Source organism: Hemibagrus wyckioides, linkage group LG12, assembly GCF_019097595.1.
Source record: "Hemibagrus wyckioides isolate EC202008001 linkage group LG12, SWU_Hwy_1.0, whole genome shotgun sequence".
Taxonomy (NCBI): domain Eukaryota; kingdom Metazoa; phylum Chordata; class Actinopteri; order Siluriformes; family Bagridae; genus Hemibagrus; species Hemibagrus wyckioides.
In genome coordinates this window covers 2981194-3004088 of record NC_080721.1, presented here as the reverse complement: position 1 = coordinate 3004088, position 22895 = coordinate 2981194, and the positions used below count along the sequence as shown (strand labels likewise).

At 42.3% G+C, this 22895-nt stretch overlaps 2 non-coding genes and 1 pseudogene across 2 annotated transcripts; 1 reads left to right on the top strand and 2 right to left on the bottom strand.

Annotated features, from left to right (window-relative positions):
* Positions 1-7652: 7652 nt before the first annotated feature.
* On the bottom strand, positions 7653-13783 carry LOC131362437 (transmembrane protein 71-like; annotated as a pseudogene).
* A 4559-nt stretch (positions 13784-18342) lies between these two features.
* trnay-gua (transfer RNA tyrosine (anticodon GUA)) lies at positions 18343-18431 on the top strand. The gene is given in 2 exon segments: positions 18343-18379; positions 18396-18431. It is a non-coding gene; the product is annotated as a tRNA-Tyr (tRNA).
* Positions 18432-18521: 90 nt separating this feature from the next.
* On the bottom strand, positions 18522-18593 carry trnae-cuc (transfer RNA glutamic acid (anticodon CUC)). Its single transcript has one exon. It is a non-coding gene; the product is annotated as a tRNA-Glu (tRNA).
* Between the last annotated feature and the right edge of the window lie 4302 nt (positions 18594-22895).

Sequence of the window (22895 nt, the reverse complement as noted above, 5' to 3'; positions counted from 1 at the left end):
GATCGTTCTCATGACGTCGAGAACGTCGAGTCGTCTCGGGGAGTGATTCACCGCGCATGCGCAACATCGCATAAGATCAGGAAACAGAAAAGATTAGTTCACCTTTCGAGTCTTCGGGTTCGAGTCATTCGTTTCTGTACCGTGACATGACCGCTTTATTGGATACAGAAATGAGTTCATTCTCAAACATCCTTACAGTTTTTTTACTCTTACTATGACGTGATGCATTATAGCTTTTTATTTCCTACAGACTATAAATGTGTGAATATCTGTCATTATGGTTCTTTTCCATAACACTGAATGTTTTAATAAAGAGTTGGTTAATGCTTTAAACTTCATTAGGGACAATCTTTCTTTCTTTCTTTCTTTCTTTCTTTCTTTCTTTCTTTCTTTCTTTCTTTCTTATTTATCTACTTACTTTCTATTTTATTTTATTTTATTTATTAACTTACTGTTTATTTATTCTTTGTATTATTTATCTGAATAAACATCAGCTAACCCTGCAGTGTAGAAAATAGAAGTGTATAAATTCGTGCATAAATCTGAGTGTTGTTTTTAATCCATATGCAGTTATTTAATAATATAGATTGCCTGTGTATCTTACACCTTTGGAACATAGCATATCATAACCATGTACAGACTCTTGAATCGTTGTTTATTGTTTATTTTTATTCATAAAGATTTATAGCAAAGGAAATAACTAACCCAAAATGAATTTAAATGAAATAAATGAACACTCAAGCAAACTATAAAGCCACAGGGCCTAATAGCCATTACCATTTAACTTTTCGCAATATAAAGCCTAAAACAATATTGCACAACAAATTGGGCTTTTAAATTATTTAGAGATTGTCTGTGTAACATACACCTTTGCAATATAGCTTATAACACTGCACACACTCTTGAATTATTACAAAACAAAACAAAAAACTAATAAATAAGGGAATAACTATCAAAAATGAATCAAATAAATTTAAATAAAAATAAATTACACTGTACAGCCACAGAGCCGAATAACCATATCCATATACATTTTAAAACAAAATATAAAGCATAAAAACTATATTACACAACAAGTTGGGCTTTTAAAATAATTACATTAAAAAAATGAATAAAATAAAAATAAATAAATAAATTGAGTGACAGTTGCATTTCAGCTGAACCCTTGATGACCCGAGCACATTACATTTGACTATTGACCATTTTAACTCCAGTTTTAACTCCCCATTTTACCTGTTTAATTTAAAATTGGGTAACAACTTATATGCCAAATCTGACCTAAACATAACCTTAATGTATGAAACTAATATTAATTATTCACATTAATAGTGTTATTTGCTTTTCTGTTATGCCCCTGTGTCCTTTATGAGTTTATGAGTTATCAGTATTATACCAGCAAATGCACAATTGGTGGCAAAATAAACAATAATAGGTACTTTGTGTTTGCAGGTTTAGTTTATTTTAATAAGTAGTATTTGTTTACAGATACAGACAGAACAGGCAAATTAGCATTTCCAAGGAAAATGTGGATTTATTTATTTAATTATAAAAAACCCTCACACACCACACATATCCTCAAGAAATATTAAACAATAAAAAAGGAGACTGACAGAATTATTATTTTTCAGAAAATGTTTATTGCACAAATATTTTGATAATTATTTATGATATCTTATAGGTTTATAATTTAATACCTTATAGAGTCAATAATACTAACGTAATATTGTATTTGTCATAAGATACTGAGACGGGAAGCAGTCACATTACAAGAACGAACAACGTGAATCCAAAGACTTGTTCTGTAAACTGATCTTTTCTGTTTCCGGCTCAGACTGCATTGCCTTAGCCTATAAGGATGTCAGGTGAACGAAAGACTCGAACCCGAGGACTCGAAAGGTGAACTAATCTTTTCTGTTTCCGGCTCAGACTGCATTGCGTGAAGAGGAGGACAAGAAAAGCTTTCCTAAACAGCATCTACAAATAAATTTCAAATGATCAATATTACAGTAAAATCCATTACAAATGAATAACATCAACATCAATGAGGGTTTGAGATATCTCAGCACCTATAGGCTATAGGTGTAACGATGCTTGCAGAACCAGAGCGCCAGAGGGAGCCATCACCCGAATATTGACATTTGCGAACTCACTTCCTGTCTCACTCGGGTATTTAAGCAGCACGCTGCCTATTGTTCACTGCGAAGTATTGTTCTCTCCAGTGGATTACGTACCGAGCCTTGTTTATTGTTCCTGATTGCCTGCTACGTTTATGATCTTTGCCTGTTACTGTTTTCTACGAGTCTCGGTTTTGCGGTTTTGGTTTCTGTTCGCTAGTTCTTGCTTTTCCGGTTTTTGACCCTTTCGCTTAGTCGTATCGATTCCGATTCTTGCCTGACGTTTTGTGAATAAAGATCTGCATATGGATTCTACTACGCCTGCCTCGAGTGCGTCCTTACAGAATACTTCGCCATCAGAGAATCCAGCGGATCCTCGTGCAACCTTAGTTCGCCAAAGATATATGATCCGGTTCTACCAGGACCAGGTGGAGGCGTTAAAAGCCACCAACGCGCTGCTACGACAACGACAATCTCCCGCCGCAGCTCCAGTTCCGCCTCCGCGCAGTGAATTTCCACGCTTCACACTGCCAGAAAAGTTTGATGGTGCCGCGGATCGATGCCGGGGTTTCCTGCGCCAGTGTGACAACTTTTTCGCTCAGCAGCCGGAGGTATACTGCAGCGATAGCGTCAGATTCCTTTTATCTCTGCTGACGGGCAAGGCGCTGGATTGGGCTTCGGCTGTGTGGGATTCGGATCCTCAGGTCAAGACCTCAGCTGATTACTTCACGAATCTGATCAGGGAAGTGTTTGAGTATCCGGCAGGAGGTAAAGACATTTCTGTCCTATTACTGGAATTACGCCAAGGAACTGATACAGCTGCTGATTTTGCTATTAAGTTCCGCACGCTCGCTGCTCAGTCAGGCTGGAATAAGGCGGCATTAATAGCGGTGTTTCGGGAAGGACTTACTAGAGAGCTGAAGGCGGAAATGGCGTGCAGAGACACTGATGTTACTCTCTCCCAGTACATATCCACTGCTATTCGCCTTGACAACCTGCGGCGCCAGCATCGTACTCGCACCCCCACACCTCGTTCCTCACCACGTGGCACTATGGAATACCACAGCCAGAAGGAGGAAGTCACCGAGCCTATGCAACTGGGGAGGTCTCGTGTTTCTGAGGTTGAGCGCGAACGCCGTGTGCAGCTGCAGCTGTGCTTCTACTGTGGACAACCAGGTCACAGAGTCTTTCAATGCCCAGAGAAGCCTGCCACATCCCAGAGAGAAGTCGTGAAGCTGGTTTCTAAGGTTTCTCTTCCTGCCTACGTCCTTCACAATGACTCTCGTTTTTTCGTCACAGCGCTGGTTGACTCCGGATCAGCAGTGAACCTGATAGACAGCAACCTGGTCCGTGAGCTCGGCCTATCTACTATCCCATGCACTCCGCCGTTAAAAGTCACTGCCATAAATGATCAGCCCATTGGGGAGGGCCTTCTTACTCACTACACACCTCTCATGGAGGTTCAGATCGGATTATTTCACAGAGAAAGACTGAGATTTTTCGTTATTTCCTCACCATCAAACCCTGTCGTCCTAGGCCTTCCCTGGCTTCAACTTCATGACCCGGACATTTCATGAAAGGAGGGGGAATTAAAAAAGTGGTCTCCCTTTTGCCTAGAGAACTGTTTTTGCAACCCGATAACCCGTCCATGCCTTTCCACGTATATTGAAAGCCCCGAATCATCGCTCCAAGTCACACTCCCTAAAGAATACCAAGATTTCCAAGAGGTCTTCAGTAAAGAAAAGGCCGCCAGATTACCTACACATCAACCCTGGGACTGTGCCATTGACCTTCTTCCGAACACCATGCCACCTAAGAATCGTATTTACCCCCGTCACTTCCTGAAAAGCTTGCTATGGAGGAATATATCGAGGAAGCCCTTGCAGCTGGATACATCCGCCCGTCTACCTCACCAGCGGCGGCAGGGTCCTTCTTCGTAGAAAAGAAGGACTGCGGCCTTCGACCCTGCATTGACTTCCGAGGCCTGAACGCAATCACAGTCCCGTATCCTTACCCTCTTCCCCTGGTTCCCGCAGCCCTCGAACAATTACAAGGAGCCAAAATCTTCACCAAGCTTGACCTGCGCAGCGCCTACAATCTCATCCGGATAAAGGAGGGCGACAAATGGAAGACAGCGTGTCACACAACACATGGACATTACGAGTATCTGGTCATGCCATATGGACTCACGAACGCCCCCGCTGTCTTCCAGTCACTTATCAATGAAGTGTTCAGGGATATGCTAAACAAATTTGTCATTGATTACATAGATGACATCCTCATATATTCCGCCAGCCTAGATCAACACGTTTCTCATGTTCGTGCTGTCCTCCAACGCCTCACCAACCACAATCTCTATGTTAAACTGGAGAAATGCGAGTTTCACCGTTCCACAGTAACATTTCTAGGATATGTAATCTCGCATGAAGGAGTAGAAATGGATCAATCGAAAGTGTCTGCCATTACATCCTGGCCCGAACCTACCTCCATCAAGGGTTTGCAACGCTTCCTTGGATTTGCGAACTTTTACAGGAGATTCATCAGGAACTACAGTACCATTGCTAGCCCAATGACTTCACTGCTGAAAGACAAGCCCAAGAAATTAAAGTGGACTGATCATGCCAGAGCTGCTTTTCAGAAACTTAAAAGTTTTTCTTCCGCTCCGATACTCCGTCATCCTAACCCTGAGCTGCCGTTCGTAGTGGAGGTGGATGCTTCGAGCTGTGGGATAGGGGCTGTGCGTTCTCAACATCAACCTGAGTCCGGAAAACTGCATCCTTGTGCCTTTTTCTTCCGAAAGCTCACACCAGCCGAAATTAACTATGACGTAGGGAACCGGGAACTACTATCGATAAAGGCTGCTCTGGAAGAATGGAGGCACTGGCTCGAAGGGGCCCGCCACCCGTTCCTGGTCCTTACCGATCACAGAAATCTGGCCTATCTTCGGGAAGCCAAGCGTCTCAACCCACGGCAAGCTAGGTGGGCGCTATTCTTTACACGATTCAAGTTTTCAGTCTCCTACCGCCCCGGGTCTAAGAATGGGAAAGCAGATGCCCTGTCGCAAATCCATGAAACCCTGGAGCCACCATCCAGCCCAGAGCCTATCCTTCCACCATCTGTCCAAGTAGCTCCTGTGCAGTGGGACCTGATGATTGAGCCCGTTCGATTTCACTCGACAGAGGCTCCTCCCCCAACATGTCCACCGACCAAAGTTTACGTACCCACAGGTTTCCGCCAACAAGTGTTACGATGGACCCATGAGAGCCTGAGTTCAGGACACCCCGGCACCCATAGAACCATTCGGCTGGTACGACAAAGATTCTGGTGGCCATCGCTCAACCACGATGTCGAGGAGTTTATCTGTTCCTGCTCGGTCTGCGCACAGTCCCGAACGAGCCGTCAGCTACCAGAAGGTCTACTTCAACCACTGCCAGTTCCATGCCGACCCTGGTCTCACATCTCAGTAGACTTTCTCACAGACCTCCCTGTCTCAAGGTTTCACCACAGTCATGGTTGTAATCGACCGCTTTTCCAAGTCCTGCAAGTTAATCCCCATGAAAGGTCTGCCTACTGCCATGGAAACAGCCACAGCCATTTTCCAAAACATCTTCTGTCACTATGGTTTACCTGAGAACATTGTTTCTGATCGTGGCCCACAGTTCACATCTTGTGTGTGGTCGGAGTTTTGCAAACAACTCGATCAATGTCAGCCTCAGCTCTGGGTATCACCCCCAGTCCAATGGCCAAGCGGAGTGGCTTAATCAAGAAATTGGGAGGTTCCTAAGAACATACTTCAGCCGTGAGCAACACCGTTGGAGTGAGTTTCTTCCCTGGGCTGAGTATGTCCAAAACTCGTTGCGCCACTCCTCGACCGGCTTAACTCCCTTCCAATGTGTACTGGGCTATCAACCTCCGCTATTTCCTTGGTCCGGGGAACCCTCGGATGTGCCTACAATTGAAGACTGGTCAAGACGTAGTCAGGAGGTCTGGGAAAGAGCCCATGTTCGTCTCCAGAGAGCGATCCGACGACAAGCGCTCCAAGCTAACCGGCATCGGTGTCCCCACCCAGCTTACCAAGTGGGTCAGAAGGTGTGGCTTTCTACTAGGAATATAAAACTAAAACTTCCTTGTCATAAGTTAAGCCCCAAGTTTGTTGGCCCGTTTAAAAATCTACGCCAAGTTAATCCAGTTTCTTTCCACCTTGAGCTTCCAGCATCGTATCGTATCTCGCCTACCTTCCATGTGTCTTTACTCAAGCCCTTCCACGAGCCTCGAACCACCGGCCCCGCTATCACTGAACCTCTCCCACCACTGGACATTGATGGCTCCCTTGCCTACCAGGTGCACACCATCCTGAACTCCCGTCGTCGAGGTGGCCGCCTTCAGTATCTGGTGGATTGGGAGGGTTACGGCCCAGAGGAGCGTTGTTGGGTTAATGCACAGGACATTCTCGACCCCTCGCTCACTGAGGAATTCCATCTGAGCTTCCCGAATCGACCTGCTCCTCGTCCACGGGGGCGCCCGCGTCGACGAACACCTGGAGGTGTTCCTAGAGGGGGGGGTTCTGTAACGATGCTTGCAGAACCAGAGCGCCAGAGGGAGCCATCACCCGAATATTGACATTTGCGAACTCACTTCCTGTCTTACTCGGGTATTTAAGCAGCACGCTGCCTATTGTTCACTGAAGTATTGTTCTCTCTAGTGGATTACGTACCAAGCCTTGTTTATTGTTCCTGATTGCCTGCTACGTGTATAATCTTTGCCTATTACTGTTTTCTACGAGTCTCGGTTTTGGTTTCTGTTCGCTAGTTCTTGCTTTTCCGGTTTTTGACCCTTTCGCTTAGCCATATCGATTCCGATTCTTGCCTGCCGTTTTGTGAATAAAGATCTGCATATGGATTCTACTACGCCTGCCTCGAGTGCGTCCTTACAATAGGCTAGTAGGTTCTGTATATAATTGTTTACTGTAGTCAGTTTGTTTTCATAGTTTCATAGGCTGTGAGTGTAGACTGAATACAGCTGTGGGTCGTGGCACATAATTTCAAAAAGTATTAATTCGATCTAATTAAATTATATGATGAACAGAAATGATATGAGCAGAAATATGTTGTCCAGGCAAGCATATTTAAGATCAGTTCAATCTTAGAATAAGTAAGTTACCAAAAAAGGTTATAAAGAACACATGCATCAGAATTTAACCTTAACCCTTACCTTTTGCACACAGTTACTTTTAACAGATATCATTTTCTATGAACATATCATTTGAGAGAAACTTAAGATAACTGCGCTATGACATAAAAGGTCATATATGATATATCAGAGATGTACAGACCTTACAGCACTATAGAGGTCCTTAGGGGAATTGCTTGTGTGGTCACATAATTTTCATGTGACTTAACAACAAATCGCTTTTTGAAAATTTGGTTATACCATACTGACATTTTAAGAAATGTTATTTCAGCTATTATTATTATTATAAATGTAATTTGTTGTAAAGGTGTTTGGTAGTAGGACAGCATTCATGCGTATAAATGTACACTAGCACAGCATTTTCCTCCAACCTGAGGATGGATCGTTGGGGGTGCAGTAACATTTACATTTTGGTGGAATATCAATCAGACTATTCAGGGACTGAGCAGGCAAAACAGGAGCAGAGCATATACACATTTATAAAATACACATTTATACACACGCTTCGTTGTAAAAAAAAATAAAAAATAAAACAAATAAAAAATTAACAAAGCCCTCACCATATGTAAAACTGACAGAGGTGTCTTCATCAATGCTGCTGCTAACATCCAAACATGATGGCAGTTCAGTAGAGGACAGGGTGCTGTCTCTGCCAAAAATACTTCCACTGGTAATGACTGACATCACTGAAGAGTGTGGCCAATGACCTTCTGGTTTTGCGCCTCCGACGGAAAATTCTGAAGGAAATCCCACAGGCACACGCACACTACAATGTAATATGAGCTCCAAAACTGTTAAATAATAAGGAAAATTACACAAGCTGAATGACTAACTGGAAATGAGAGAAACATTTTGTTTGAGTTGAATTACTACATAGTTTCTTCTAGAGCAATGAGCTAGGGACAGAACAGGGTTGATATTCTCACACATAAAATTCCCTCGTCTTTTACTCAGTCAATTATAAGTGTTCAATATCATGCCTGACTCAGCTCCACTGTTTCTAATTCTCTTCCTATTTTGTATAAAATTACTTTCTACAAAAATGACAGTATATAGCTTCAGTGTGTACAGGCATTAATTTGTTAAAGCTTACATGCTGTCATTTTTGGCAGGAGTAACCAAAGGTTTGGCTATAGCAGCCAGCCCACAAAGCTCCCAACAAACAGTTTTGGTGGAAACAGTTGAGTCAATGTGAGCATTTAATTCTGCTGTAGTTTTTGCATACAATCTGGGTAAGAAACCCAGAAATCCCTTTCAGACAGCTCCCACTTGCACCGACAGTTACTCCTGTTGGATGCAGTTTGTCCTTTGTGGTGGTATGCAGACCGTGGCTCTCAAAACACTATAAGGGACTTGGTGCCCTGGTCACAGATGTGTCAGTGAGAAGTGCGCCAACAATTTGTCCTCTTTATGTTATGTGGATTATCATTTTAATGCACAGCTCATTCAGCCTTAGTGCTCTGCTCTTACTTATGGAATGTGAAATCAGTGACGACTAGCCAACAGGCCCTGCATATATATCTGTAAAACCTCCAACACTATATTTGCAGTGTTTCAGTTTCATTATGTATGCTATTGTGGCAGGAGGCATGGTCAAGTGTCAGCTGCCAACAAAGAGGAGGCAGGTTGAACTGGCAGGTAACATGATGAAACTCACCTGTGTCTTTTAACTTATAATACTTATTTGTGTCACTTTATTTTTGGCATAATCAGGCTTTGCTATTGCTACTGAATGGAAGGTGATGAGTTCAAATCCCAGAACAACTAACTGCCCTTGTTGCATGCATATGCCTTTAACCCTCAATTGCTCATTTGTATAAATGTAACACCCTTTTGTGTTTGTAATTTGCTCTGGATAAGGTTTACAGTCTTCTCTTCCTCTCTCTGTTTCTATCACTTTTGTCTGTGTCCTCACTCACACTCAAATACAGTTTCTCAATCTTACTGACCGAGCAAGATTTTCTTTGTAGGAAATGATGGTCTGTGTTGGAGTTAGGGTCATGTTACCCTGGTCATCGGTAACAACACTGTCTTCTGTCAGTAGATAGTAGCCATTTGCAAGTAGGTCTGGACTTCGACGGCAGACATGCAGTAGGCCTGTTTCTGGATTGGTGGAGAAGCACTCATAAGAAGCATCAGAGAGAAAAGATGAGTCAAAACTGAGGAAGAGAAAAAAACAAACAAACAAACACTAAAGCTTATACATAGACATGCAGATATGCTCCTAATATGTTTTGTGACTAAAGTGCACTAATAAAACCAAACCCATCATTAATCTCAAATCATTAAAAATGTTTGTAAAATTATCTTTCAACTGTGTAAAAAAAACGTCTTACTTTTATTAACTTTTTATTAACAACAAAAGTCAGCTCAATATCTGTCTACATAATGCCCCACAACTGACATTTCACAAAGGAAAACATTGCTGGGTAACAGATATGGACACAGCTGCAAGTAAGCAAAACATTTATTTATAAAACTTGCATAAATGTTACAAAAACAAGATCAGACAATGGTCATGTGTCATACCATCAGCAACGAGCAAAAACTATAAACAAGATCATAACTATGTGGTAGTGGAAAATTTGGTAATTACTGGTAAAAGTACATAGAACATTTACTGTACAATGACTGATTGGTGTGAGAGTCCTTATATACTGTGTGTGTTTGTGTGTGTTTGTGTGTGTGTGTGTTTGTGGGGTGTTGTAATCCATGGTGGCCATGTCTGTGGGCCATGTTGTATTCTGGGTATTGTAGCTGGATGCTGTTAACACCTTTGACAGAACAAATACAAGATTGCTGCCAACTGTGTTTCAAATAAATATTATGGATACTTATGCTTATGGTTTTGCTTTAAATTTGTTTATAATTTTACCAATAATAACTGACTGGACGATTACCTGAATAAGCAGTGGTACATATGTTTCTAATAAAGTGGCTGCTGAGTGTATATATTATATATTACATTTACATTTACATTTCTGGCATTTGGCAGATGCTCTTTTGAAGATAGTCAGAGACTCTTCTGTATGGACATCTAGGGGAAGTTCAATCCACCACCTCGGTGCCAGAACAGAGAAGAGTCTAGATGAATGCCTACCTTTTGCCCTGAGAGATGGTGGGACCAGTCGGGCAGTGCTAGTGGATCGGAGGGAGCGGGGTGCAGTGCGAGGAGTAATAAGATCTTTGAGGTAAGATGGTGCTGGTCCATTCTTGGCTTTGTAGGCAAGCATCAGTGATTTGTATCTGATGCGTGCAGCTACTGGAAGCCAGTGGTGGGAACGCAGCAGTGGGGTGGTGTGGGAGAACTTAGGCAGGTTGAAAACAAGCCGTGCAGCTGCATTTTGGATCATTTGCAGTGGACGAATTGCATTCAGAGGAAGACCTGCCAGTAAAGAGTTGCAGTAGTCCAGTCTTGAAATAACCAGAGACTGAACAAGCCCTTGAGTAGCCTGTGTGGATAGGAATGGTCAAATCCTTCTAATGTTGTACAGAAGGAACCGGCATGAGCGTGTCACATTGGCAACATTGGAGGAAAAGGACAGTTGATTGTCCATGGTTACCCCAAGGTTGTGAGCAGTGGCTGAAGGGGAGATCATCGAGTTGTTCAGAGATAATGCAAGATCCTGGGCTGGGGATGAGTCACCTGGGATGACCAGCAGTTCAGTTTTGCTGGGATTAAGTTTCAGCTGATGAGCTGTCATCCAAGATGAAATGTCCGCCAGACACGCTGAGATTCGAGCAGAAGCTGTGGTATCTGAGGGAGGGAAGGAGAAGATAAGTTGGGTGTCATCAGCATAGCAGTGGTATGAAACGCCATGTGAGGATATAACTTTGCCAATAGTGTGGGTGTAGAGGGAGAACAGGAGAGGACCAAGTACTGAGCCTTGTGGGACATCAGTAGAGAGTCTGCGTGGGGCAGATGTCAGTCCCTTCCATGTTACCTGATAGGAGCGATCGTCGAGGTAGGAAGCAAACCATTCCCATGCTGTTCCACAAATTCCAATGTCCTGATGTTATGCATCCATTGATGACTGTGGTGATGAAGGGCAGGAGGTCAGATGAGATGGTCTGGAGCATAGTGGAAGGGATTGGATCTAGTGGGCAGGTGGTTGGATTGCAGGAGTGAATGATCTGCAAAACCTCTTCTGCTGCTATGGTTGAGAGATGCTTCAGTGAAGGAGTGGCTGAGTCCTGGCTGTGTAAAGAAGATGAAGTTGGGGTGGATGTGAAGGTCTGGCAGATATATATTATTATTATATTATTATAAATAAATTATTATTATATTATTATAAATAGGCCCAATCCTGTTGGACATGACAATGCCCATGTGCACCAACATTTTGGAAACATTTACTAAGGGTACATTTTTTGATTGTGTTTGTCTCCTGCAATGGTGTGTTGCTAATGTGTTGAATGTATACATTTGTATAAGCACATCAATGAGTTTTGCTGCTATCCCACCCAAATTTTCCCTCATGCATCAATAAAGTCCATCCACCCATCTATTCCATGCCACAAAATGATTGTCCATTCCTGTATCTGATCACATACCCATTTCTGTGCTTAGCATATATAATAGGAGCTATTGCTCCTTTTTGGGCAGGAGATCTTAACTGGTATGTCTTTCTTCACTATAAGTAATGGACAAATACGTTTATATTAAAGACTGAATTTTTTTTTTTATGTTTTCCATATCTACAGAATGTTGACTTCATCACTGATAAACTGGTATCTTGGTAAAGCAACAAACAGAAGAAACACCATCATACAGACCCAAGGGAAGTTAACAACAACTACAGTATTGAAAACATTGTTTGTGCTACTAAAGTTGATGCTTAACTGAGATCCTTAGCGTCCATCCAACTTGGACCATCCAACACAGACACAATCCTGGTTAGAGATTGATGTGGATTTGGGATTTGCACTCTTCTTCCTGTTCCTCCTCTGCCTCTTCTTGGTCATTACAGTTGTCCGCTGTGCCCAAACAGTGATTGACCCTTATGGCTCCATTCCCACCTCCACCTATCAAGAGGAGCAAATCAATAACTGACAGTTGCTCTGGCCCATCCCACGTGGTGAATACACTACAGGTGTTGGGCCTGACCTTTTGTAAAAAACATACATGCAAATTTGAAAGGGTTTTACTGATGGAGATCATGGTGCAAATTCTGCAAAAAAATTGTGAAATGAACTTTATATCAATTATGAAAATTCATCCTAGTTAGTTATGGTTAACAGGTAATGTTGATTTTCTCTTTGTAGTTGTCTTTTCCATTACAGTGTCAGCAATAAATCCCCAATTTAAAATGTCCACAACTTTATCTTTCAAAAAACAAGTGAGAGTCAAAAATGACAGGTTCTTTATGATGCTTACCTCCAAAAACTGAATGTGAATGTGTTTGCACAGTGCCCTGTGATGAGCTGGTGAGCCATGCGGGGTGTACTGCTCACCGATCAGGTCTAGACGAGAACAGGTATGTCTGTCCAATGGAAAAGCTTTGACGTGCATCGATGCACACAAACGTTCACATCTGACCGTTTTAGCCCATCGCTTTTGAGGCGCCTGGTGGACAGAGTGAAACCCTGCACATTAGGTCCTCTCTGTATTTACTTAGTTTAAGTCCACGCACCGGCGAGGGCGCCCACGCGTAGAAACCTGAGATTGCAAACAAGATTGTAAAGTCTGTCGGTGAAGAATGGTCCAACGTTGACAAGCACGTTTATAGGCCTCAGAAAATCTGGCCTAGCACCCCTGAAACCGCTGCGCTACGTGGCTCATAACAGACAAATTTGCCAGGGGTCCCGTTTGCCAGGTGGCTGCCCAAAGGCAGCCCTGAGCCCTCCCTTCAATAGCTCAGCTGATAGAGCGGCGGACTGTAGGTGCTTACAAATGGACAACCTTAGGTCGCTGGTTCAAATCCAGCTCGAAGGACGGCGTTTACTAGCCTCTGGGAAGCACGCCGTTTCAGCGCCTGTGCTTCTTGCAGACGCTAGATCTGGCCAGGTGTGAAAAAGAGCCCCCTTCCCTGACCGGGAATCAAACCTGGGCCACGGCGGTGAGACCACCAAATCCTAGCCACTAGACCACCAGGGAGACACGGACAGGTGTGTGGGCCTCGTGCGGCTGGGCACAGCACCCAGGATTGGCCCCTAGTGGCGATTTATGGCAAGTCCGGATGAGTTACACCTGAGGAAACAGCAGTTTAAACAAATTCGCTTTAAGATCAACAGAATGTCTGCACAGACTGTCTCAAAAGACTTAAAAGAGGTCCCACCTCTCAGCTGCAGGGTCACCAGTTTGCAGTCTGTCCAGAGTCTCCCCGTGCGTGTACACCCGGTGTTCCCCGGTTTCCTCTCACCTCCAAAAGACACGCCAGTAGGTGGATCGGCTGAACCAAAGACGGCCCTGAGCCCTCCCTTGAGGCGCTCAGCTGGTAGAGCGGAGGACTGTAGGTGCTCTGAAGGTTTTGGCCCATCGCTTTTGAGGCGCCTGGTGGACAGAGTGAAACCCTGTGCGATAGATAGATAGATTCAACTTCATTGTCATTGCAGAGTGCAGGTACATAGCAATGAAATGCTCTTTAGCATCTACCAGAAGTGCAAATAGTAGAAATTCTGCCAATGAACAGGTGCAGATAAATATGTAAATATGTACATCGATAAATAAGGCTGTCAGAGTGTGCATAGAGAGGTATGTGCAAGTAGTATTTACAGTAGATAAAGTGACAGGTGTAATTATAATTGTGCTAAAAATGTGTGCATTATGTATAATGTATGTACAACAGTAACAGATAATATACATATATTTTATAGTATGTATAAATATAGTATATGTAAATGTATATAAATAGATAGACAAATAGATAATACTAGGTGTAATCTATGAAATGGACAATATGTACATTAATTATATTACACGCTGAGAACAAATTATATTATAACAGAATGTACAACAGAATGTTTAACAGTGAAAATTATTATATTAACAGAATGTACAGAGTGGAGCAGAACTGTAACGTGGTAACTGTAGAAAGACATGAGTGTCCTAGCGGTGTGGTGTAGAGTTCAGTAGATTTATGGTTGAAGGAAAAATACTGGCCCTAAACCTACTGGTTCTGGTGAGGATGGACCTGTATCTCCTCCTGGATGGAAGGTTGAACAGTTTGTGACTCGGGTGGGAGGAGTCTTTGATTATTTTGTGTGCTCTGTGCAGACATCTACTATGGTGAAGAGACCCAATGGCAGGTAGTTGGGTGCCGATGATGCGTTGGGCAGTTTTCACAGCCCTTTGCAATGATTTCTTTTCACACATCGTGGAGCTGCCATGCCACACTGTGATGGAGCTCGTCAAGATGCTCTCAATGATGCAGCGGTAAAAGTTGGTCAGGATCTTGGGGGATAGGTGAACTTTCTTCAGTCTCCTTAGGAAGTAAAGACACTGTTGCACCTTTCGAACCAGAGATGAGGTCTTCAGATGCCAGGACAGATCCTCAGAGATGTGGACACCCAGGAACTTAAAGCTGGAGACACGCTCCACTTCAGACCCATTGATGTAAATAGAGGAGTGTCTGCTGCTGTTAGATTTCCGGAAGGTCTGGAGAAAGTGCAGGCCACTCCATTTGAGGTACCCCAGCCTCCGGCAGCTGTTCCCTAATGATGCGACCTCCAGAGGTGGACAGTAAAGAAGTACATTTACTTGAGTACTCTACTTAAGTACACTTTTTGAGTATCTGTACATTACTTGAGTATTATTTTTTCTGGATACTTTTTACTTTAACTTCACTACATTTGAAAGACAAATACTCTACTTTTACTCCACTACATTTCTGTCAAGGTCATTGAGTAGAAAGTAGTTACATTAATCATAGGATGATTTTTTTCACTCTTGTAGCGTCACGTGTTGTAAAGTTCAGTGGTTTTCCATAATTTTTTGAACTCAGTTGATCAATTGCTGACAAAATGGACAAAGATATGCTTTGTATATTATACACCACCAACGCATTGGTAATGATGTTAGTTAACACACAAAAACGTATGCTGTGTCCAAATTCTCGTACTATGTGTCCTATATAGTATTCAAAAATAGAATTAGTATGCCCCAAATCGTAGTATACTGAAAAGAGTATTCCAAAAATTCCTGGATGTTCTACTACTTCCGGTAGAAATTCAAAGTGCAGAACAATGCACACTCTAACGGGTAATATTGCCCACAACGCATTGCACACAGGAGGGAGGAGCCTGGACAATGGTGTAAATGCATATTAAAACAGTGTAAATGAATTGTGGATTTAAAGCAGGTTAAATTTTTTTTTTCTGACCAGTCTTCATTTACAGACCATTTGATTGAAATGTGCATGAGTGGATACACATAGATGTGTACAGGTACATCTCAAAATTTAGAATATAATGAAAAAGGTCAATATTTTTTGTCACTCAGTTCAGAAAGTGAAACCCATTTGCACATAGAGTGAAATATTTCAAGCCTTTATTTCTTGAAATTTTGATGATTATGGCTTACAGATAATGAAAACCCCAACATTCTGTGTCTCAGAGAATTAGAATATTGTGGAAAAGTTCAATATTGGAAAGTCATGGTGTCACACCCTAATCAGCTAATTATCTCAAAACACCTGCAAAGGTTTCCTGAGCTTTTAAATGGTCTCTCAGTCTGGGTCAGTAGGCTACACAATCATGGGGAAGACTGCTGACTTGACAGTTGTCCAGAAGCCAGTCAATGACACCCTCCACAAGGAGGGTAAGCCACAAAAGGTCATTGCTAAAGAAGCTGGTTGTTCACAGACTGCTGTATCCAAGCATATTCATAGGAAGTTGAGTGGAAGGAAAAAGTGTGGTAGGAAAAGGTGCACCAGCAAAAGGGATAACCACAGCCTTGAGAGGATTGTCAGGCAAAATCCATTCAAGAATTTGGGGGAGCTTCAGACGAATACTATATATGGCCTACGAATGTCGCATTCCTCATGTCAAGCCACTCCTGAACCAGAGACAACGTCAGAAGCGTCTTACCTGGGCTGTGGAGAAAAAGAACTGGACTGTTGCTCAGTGGTCCAAAGTCCTCATTTCAGATGAAAGTAAGTTTTGCATTTCATTTGGAAATCAATGTCCCAGAGTCTGGAGTAAGAGTGGAGAGGCACAGAATCCATGTTGCTTGAAGTCCAGTGTGAAATGTCCACAGTCAGTGATGATTTGGGCTGCCATGTCATCTACTGGTGTTGGTCCACAGTCAATGCAGCCATCTACCAGGAAATCTTAGAGCACTTCATGCTTCCTTCTGCTGACAAGCTTTATGGAGATGCTGATTTCATTTTCCAGCAGGACTTGGCACCTGCCCACACTGCTAAAGGTACCATAAACTGGTTCAGTGACCATGGTGTTACTTTGCTTGATTGGCCAGCAAACTTGCCTGACCTGAACCCCATAGAGAATCTATGGGGTACTGTCAAGAGGAAGATGAGAGACACCAGACCCAACAATGCAGATGACCTGAAGGCTGCTATCAAAGCAACCTGGGCTTCCATTACACCTGAGCAGTGCCACAGGCTGATTGCCTCCACGCCACGCCGCATTGATGCAGTAATTCATGCAAAAGGAGGCCCAACCTCCTAGTATTGAGTGCATAGAAATGAACATACTTTTCTGAAGTCTGACATTTCTGTTTGAAAGATCCTTTTTTTTATTGATCTTATGTAATATTTTAATTTTCTGAGACACAGAATTTTGGGTTTTCCTTATCTGTAAGCCATAATCATCACAATTTCAAGAAATAAAGGCTTGAAATATTTCACTCTGTGTGATGAATCTATATAATATATGGGTTTCACTTTCTGAACTGAGTGACAAAAAATATTGACCATTTTCATGATATTCTAATTTTTTGAGATGTACCTGTACTTTTTTGTTGGGGGCGGTAGGAGTGTGAAATTAAAAATGAAAATGATTATACCTGTCTTTTTTGTCAATTCAGTTGTTTAATTTCTATAGGTTTTGTAACATTCTAAAAGCTCTTAATTCCACAGATACTACAAACTGGTCAGTATATTCACTAGGATGCTACAAAAGGTACTGTAAGTATTGCATACAACAATGCAACAATAATAAAGCAATGCGTTGACATTTACTTTTGATACTTAAGTACTTTTAAAAACAAGTACTTCTGTACTTTTACTTAAGTAAAAATCTGTCTTTACAACTTTTACTTTTAATGGAGTAATGTTTGACCAGTAGTATTTGTACTTTCACTCAAGTAAGGAAGTTGTGTACTTCGTCCACCTCTGTGGGATTATAAAGGGCAGGATGTTCAAGCCAATTAATGTTTTTTTTTTGTTTGGTTTTTTACTGTTTGTTCTTTAGAATGTTTTCCATTTTTAAAATTTTGTCATTTCATTATTTTTTAAACCATGTTTGATCAAACACATTTGTAAATATGTGCCCAATACTAATTATTGACTGTCACTGATTGATAATTTCATGGATATTTAAACATTATTACTTTTAAGTTTCTTATACTTTCATAACAATGCATAATATTACCAGTCATTAATAAAATAAAGAAAATACAAGAGATCATTGTCAATGAACTTCAGTTTACATATTGATTAGTTCTCAGGAGAAATCTTGCAAAAAAAAAAAACAAACATAATGAAGACTGTTATAAATGATTCATATATAGAAGATCATTTCCTGGGTACTTTGTGTCTCCTGGGTAATTTGATGTCTTGTATCTGTAAATGTCACAGTATATAACTTGGATGCATGTAAATAATGTAGAGATAATTTCATGAAATTCATGAAAAATATTGTGGGGAAAAGTAAGAAACGGGCAATGTAAGAAAAGGAACCTTAAGATCTGAATAACTGAAGGGAACACTGGTTCAATGGGAAGTACATGGAAAAATAAATCAGCTTGAGCTGAGGGCGAAAGAAAAGCCCTCTTCCCTGACCGGGAATCGAACCCATATCGTGGGGGTGAGAGCACCGAATCATAGCACAGCCTGCCCAAAGGTGGCTCTGCGCCTGCCCTTCGATAGCTCAGCTGGTAGAGCGGAGGACTGTAGGTGCTTACAAACGGACTTCCTTAGGTCGCTGGTTCAAATCCGGCTCGAAGGACGGCTTTTAGCAGCTGCCGGGAAGCACGCCGTTTGAGCGCCTGGGCCTCTTGCGGCTGCTAGCTCTGGCCGGGCCCGAAAAAGAGCTCGCTTCCCTGACCGGGAATCGAACCCGGGCCGCGGCGGTGAGAGCGCCGAATCCTAGCCACTAGACCACCAGGGAGACAGGGACAGGTGTGTGGGCCTCGTGCGGCTGGGCGCAGCACCCAGGATTGGCCCCTAGTGGCGAGTTACGGCAATTCCGGATGAGTTGCACCTGAGGAAACAGCAGTTTAAACAAATTCGCTTCAAGATCAACAGAATGTCTGCACAGACTGTCTCAAAAGACTTAAAAGAGGTCCCACCTCTCAGCTGCAGGGTCACCAGTTTGCAGTCTGTCTGGAGTCCCCGTGTGTTTACACCCGCTAATCGACTTCCGTTCACGCTGATGGGCCCGCCCACAGAAACGGATGAATTCGCCAATCAAATCGCGCGCGCTCAGTGACGTGTCATTCAAGTTATGTGTTTTCGCCTGCAGTGTGTGTTTTCATATATCGCGTATTTACCTGTTACCTTTTGGACTTTTATAATCATGTGCTGTGATTAACCTCAATTTTTAGGAGGATTTGGAACATTATACCGCCCCAGGTAAGAGCTGTCTTTTGTTTAAATCCATGCCTCGATGTGTATCATGTATTGATATGAGTTATAAATATACAAAAAAATTATTCATCATAGTGTACTGGTATTATACATCATAGTGTACTGGTATTATTCATCATAGTGTACTGGTATTATACATCATAGTGTACTGGTATTATTCATCATAGTGTACTGGTATTATTCATCATAGTGTACTGGTATTATACATCATAGTGTACTGGTATTATTCATCATAGTGTACTGGTATTATTCATCATAGTGTACTGGTATTATACATCATAGTGTACTGGTATTATTCATCATAATGTACTGGTATTATTCATCATAGTGTACTGGTATTATTCATCATAGTGTACTGGTATTATACATCATAGTGTACTGGTATTATTCATCATAGTGTACTGGTATTATTCATCATAGTGTACTGGTATTATATGTAGTGTTTTGGGTTAAGTGTCCATTCCAGCAAACTTTAAGAAGGTCTCCACAGGAATTGATTAATTATTTTTATTATATTTTATTTTGTTTCTTTGTGCATATTTCTATTCGCTATGATATCGTGGGTAATTGCATTTTGTTTTAAAATAATCCATTGAGTTTTGTGTGTCAGTGATGTCACTTCCACCTGCATAATTACCTAATTGCCCCACCCCCCGCTCAGAACAACTTTGGTCATGAGCGAGGCAGGTATGTTGCCTGTTGCAGGTATGGTGGGCTGTGTTTTTATCATGCAGTTTATTTTGTTCAAGCATATTTTCTTATGTGTAAAATGCTGTGTGTATGTTTTAAATTAGATGATGAGGTATGAGTGCAGTGTTAATGGGGGCAGGGGTTTACTTTTCTCTTTTTCACACTCCTCACAGAGACTGCAGAACTGAGGGTGTGTTGCAATTTGTGTTGATCCTTGTCCTGTCTTTAGTAAATTGCAGGTATGTCAAATTTGAACAATAATATTACCACTATACGATCACATGTTTTGACTGATTTATAGATGCATGCAATTTTGTAAAGAGTTTTCAGAGTAGTGTATGTAATATTTTAGTATATTGAACCTATGTGAATTGTATTGAGTGTATCTAAGGATGTAGTACAGTGTGATGCATATTTTGATGTTTTGAATGAATGAAATGTCAACACTGTAAGGAAAAATGTTACTAGTAAATGCGCAGAACAACTTTGGTCATGAGCGAGGCAGAGACTGCAGAACTGAGGGTGTGTTGCAATTTGTGTTGATCCTTGTCCTGTCTTTAATAAATTGCAGACATAGTCCACCAAAGCCAGTGGTGTTGTGGAATTTCTTTGTGGTGCGAGACGAAGTACGCTACAAATTGGTGCCGTGACCCGGATCAAGAGATTAGCCATCGCAGATCGTCGGGTAGAGTCATCTCCATCAACATCACCAGAACAGAGAACTTTGGGGTAGATAAGCAGTGCGACAAACATGGACACTTATGGTTTTACACGCAACGACACACAAGAACACGTGTCAGATGTAAATGTTAATCCTACAAATGTGACACCTGTTTGTGTAAGAAGTGGTGTTTCAAGCTCACAGAGGTTCTCTCCTGGAACGGGGAGGGGGATCCATTTAAACACTATGCTAGAACAAAACATGGTAGCCACTCCTGTACATCCTTTAACTAACACTGCAACGTTGCCTCGCATGAGTAGTGACATAACAGAGCCTAATGGAGAAAGAACATGCAACCCCCCAGGGGGCGAGCAAGTGAATCAGTGGCGAATGATGGCAGATTTAATGAAGCAACTTGGTACTGAAATTGGGAATCAAATTGTGGCAAACCTGAGACCTGCAGGGCAGAATGCTCAGAGAGATTATGTAGATCATGCCCAGCAGCCCACGCCCCAGACTCCTGATTTGTCAAATTTTAACCTAGTTGTTAGGCATCAAGATATCAACGAACCACGTATCTTTAGAGGTGATAAGACAGATCGGTGCACAATTGGTGAGTGGCAAGAATTAGTACAAGCTTACTTGAACAAAAAGGACTTCAGTGTAGCTGAACAGGGCCAAGAGATTCTCGATAAGTTAATGGGCCAGGCTAAAGACATTGTAAGGACATGTATTCGCAACAATCCCTTGATTGATGTAGTAAGAGACCCACATGTCATCTTTTCAATTCTAAGACAACATTTTGGAGATGCGATTTCCTCCACAACACCTCTGCGGGACTTTTATGAGACTCTGCCGAGGCAGTCAGAGAATGGCTTAGATTATTGGATCAGATTGAACAAGGCTGTTGATCTAGCCGATGAATGCTTAAAACGACAGGGGAAAAGAGTAGAAGACCCTAGCCATGAAGTGACGATGATGTTTGTAAGGCATTGCCCAGAGCCTAGTCTGTACACAGCCCTTCGAAGTAAACCACTGGAGAGTTGGGATGCATGTGAAATCCAAGCATTAATTGACAGCCACCACAGAGACAAGCAGTTCACCAGAGTGGATAGGGGGATAAAGGTAGATGAAACCTCTCCTAATGCCTGGTGCATGACACAGCAGCAGCCCACTACCAGTAGTCAGGCAAGCAACTTGGACCCTGCTCTCCTTGGACGAGTAGCTTCCCTTCTAGAGCAGTTCCTTGTTAAACAGAAGGGGCAAGAACAGGCGGCTGAAGAGTGCAAGGTCGTATCTGTAAACTCTGCAGCCCCGTGTAAGATATGTATGACTCAAGACCATACAACAAAGACTCACTGTTTTAAAGAGGGACTGTGTTTTAGGTGTTTCAAGACAGGGCACAGAGGTTTCGAATGCCCTGACAAAAAGCAAGTGAAACAAGCTAGAGCCAGTGCAGTCACTGGGCCCGAGCATTATTTAAACTAGAAAACCTACACTGTGAGGGGAACAGTGTGGGTCCCAGACAAGCAAGGTCCCCAGAAAACCCATTGGATGTTTACACAACTACTGGTGACCATCTGAGTCGAAAGAGTGCGAGTGAAATAAATGCGATTCAACAAAAGACTCCATGTTCAATTTCAAAAGCCTCTTACAAAAGAATTAATGATGAAGATGATCTGTTCTATGCTCCAGCATTAGTTGAAGGGAAAGTGAAACTTTTAGCTCTTGTGGATAGTGGATCAGTTACTTGTACATTGAGTGAATCAGCTGAATGCACACTTAAGGACAGGGGCTTGATCCGAACAGATTCGAGTAAACCCACCAAAAAAGTACTCACCGGTTGTGGAGGGAACGAAACAAAACCAAAGTGCACATATGAGTTGAATGTGGATATGCTCGAATGCAAAATGACAATCAACTTCCTAGTTGTTCCGGGCCAAAAGGATGACATGATAGTTGGATCAAATGTCATCAGGCACGTGACTCAGCAGATGAAAAAAACTGAATGGTACTGGAAAAGCCTTTCTCAACCAGTTCGAGAGAATTGTCAAGAGCCCCTTCTGAATATGCTTTCTAATGTTGATCGCTGGCATGGAGACAAGATACCACAAAGAGTTGGCATTGTAGTGTTGAGACAGCGTGTCACACTGGAGCCACAACATGAACACTTGGTCTGGGGAAGGTTAAAGGAAGAAGTCCCTCTGTCCATTGGAAGTACTGTTATGCTGGAACCCTCCACTTCCCGTTCTGCACCAAGAAATGTCATGGTGGCTCGTACCGTTTGCCCGTTGTGGGGCGATAAGTGGATCCCTATGAGAGTAATCAACATGATTGACCGCCCCATTGTCTTGCGCCGCAACACTAAGATAGCTCATGTGCACCCGTGCCTTGCACTAGAGGAACTAGATCTCACAGAAAAGGGGGGAGAGTACCAGCAGATATGTGTTCCCCAAAATATTGTGCAAACTA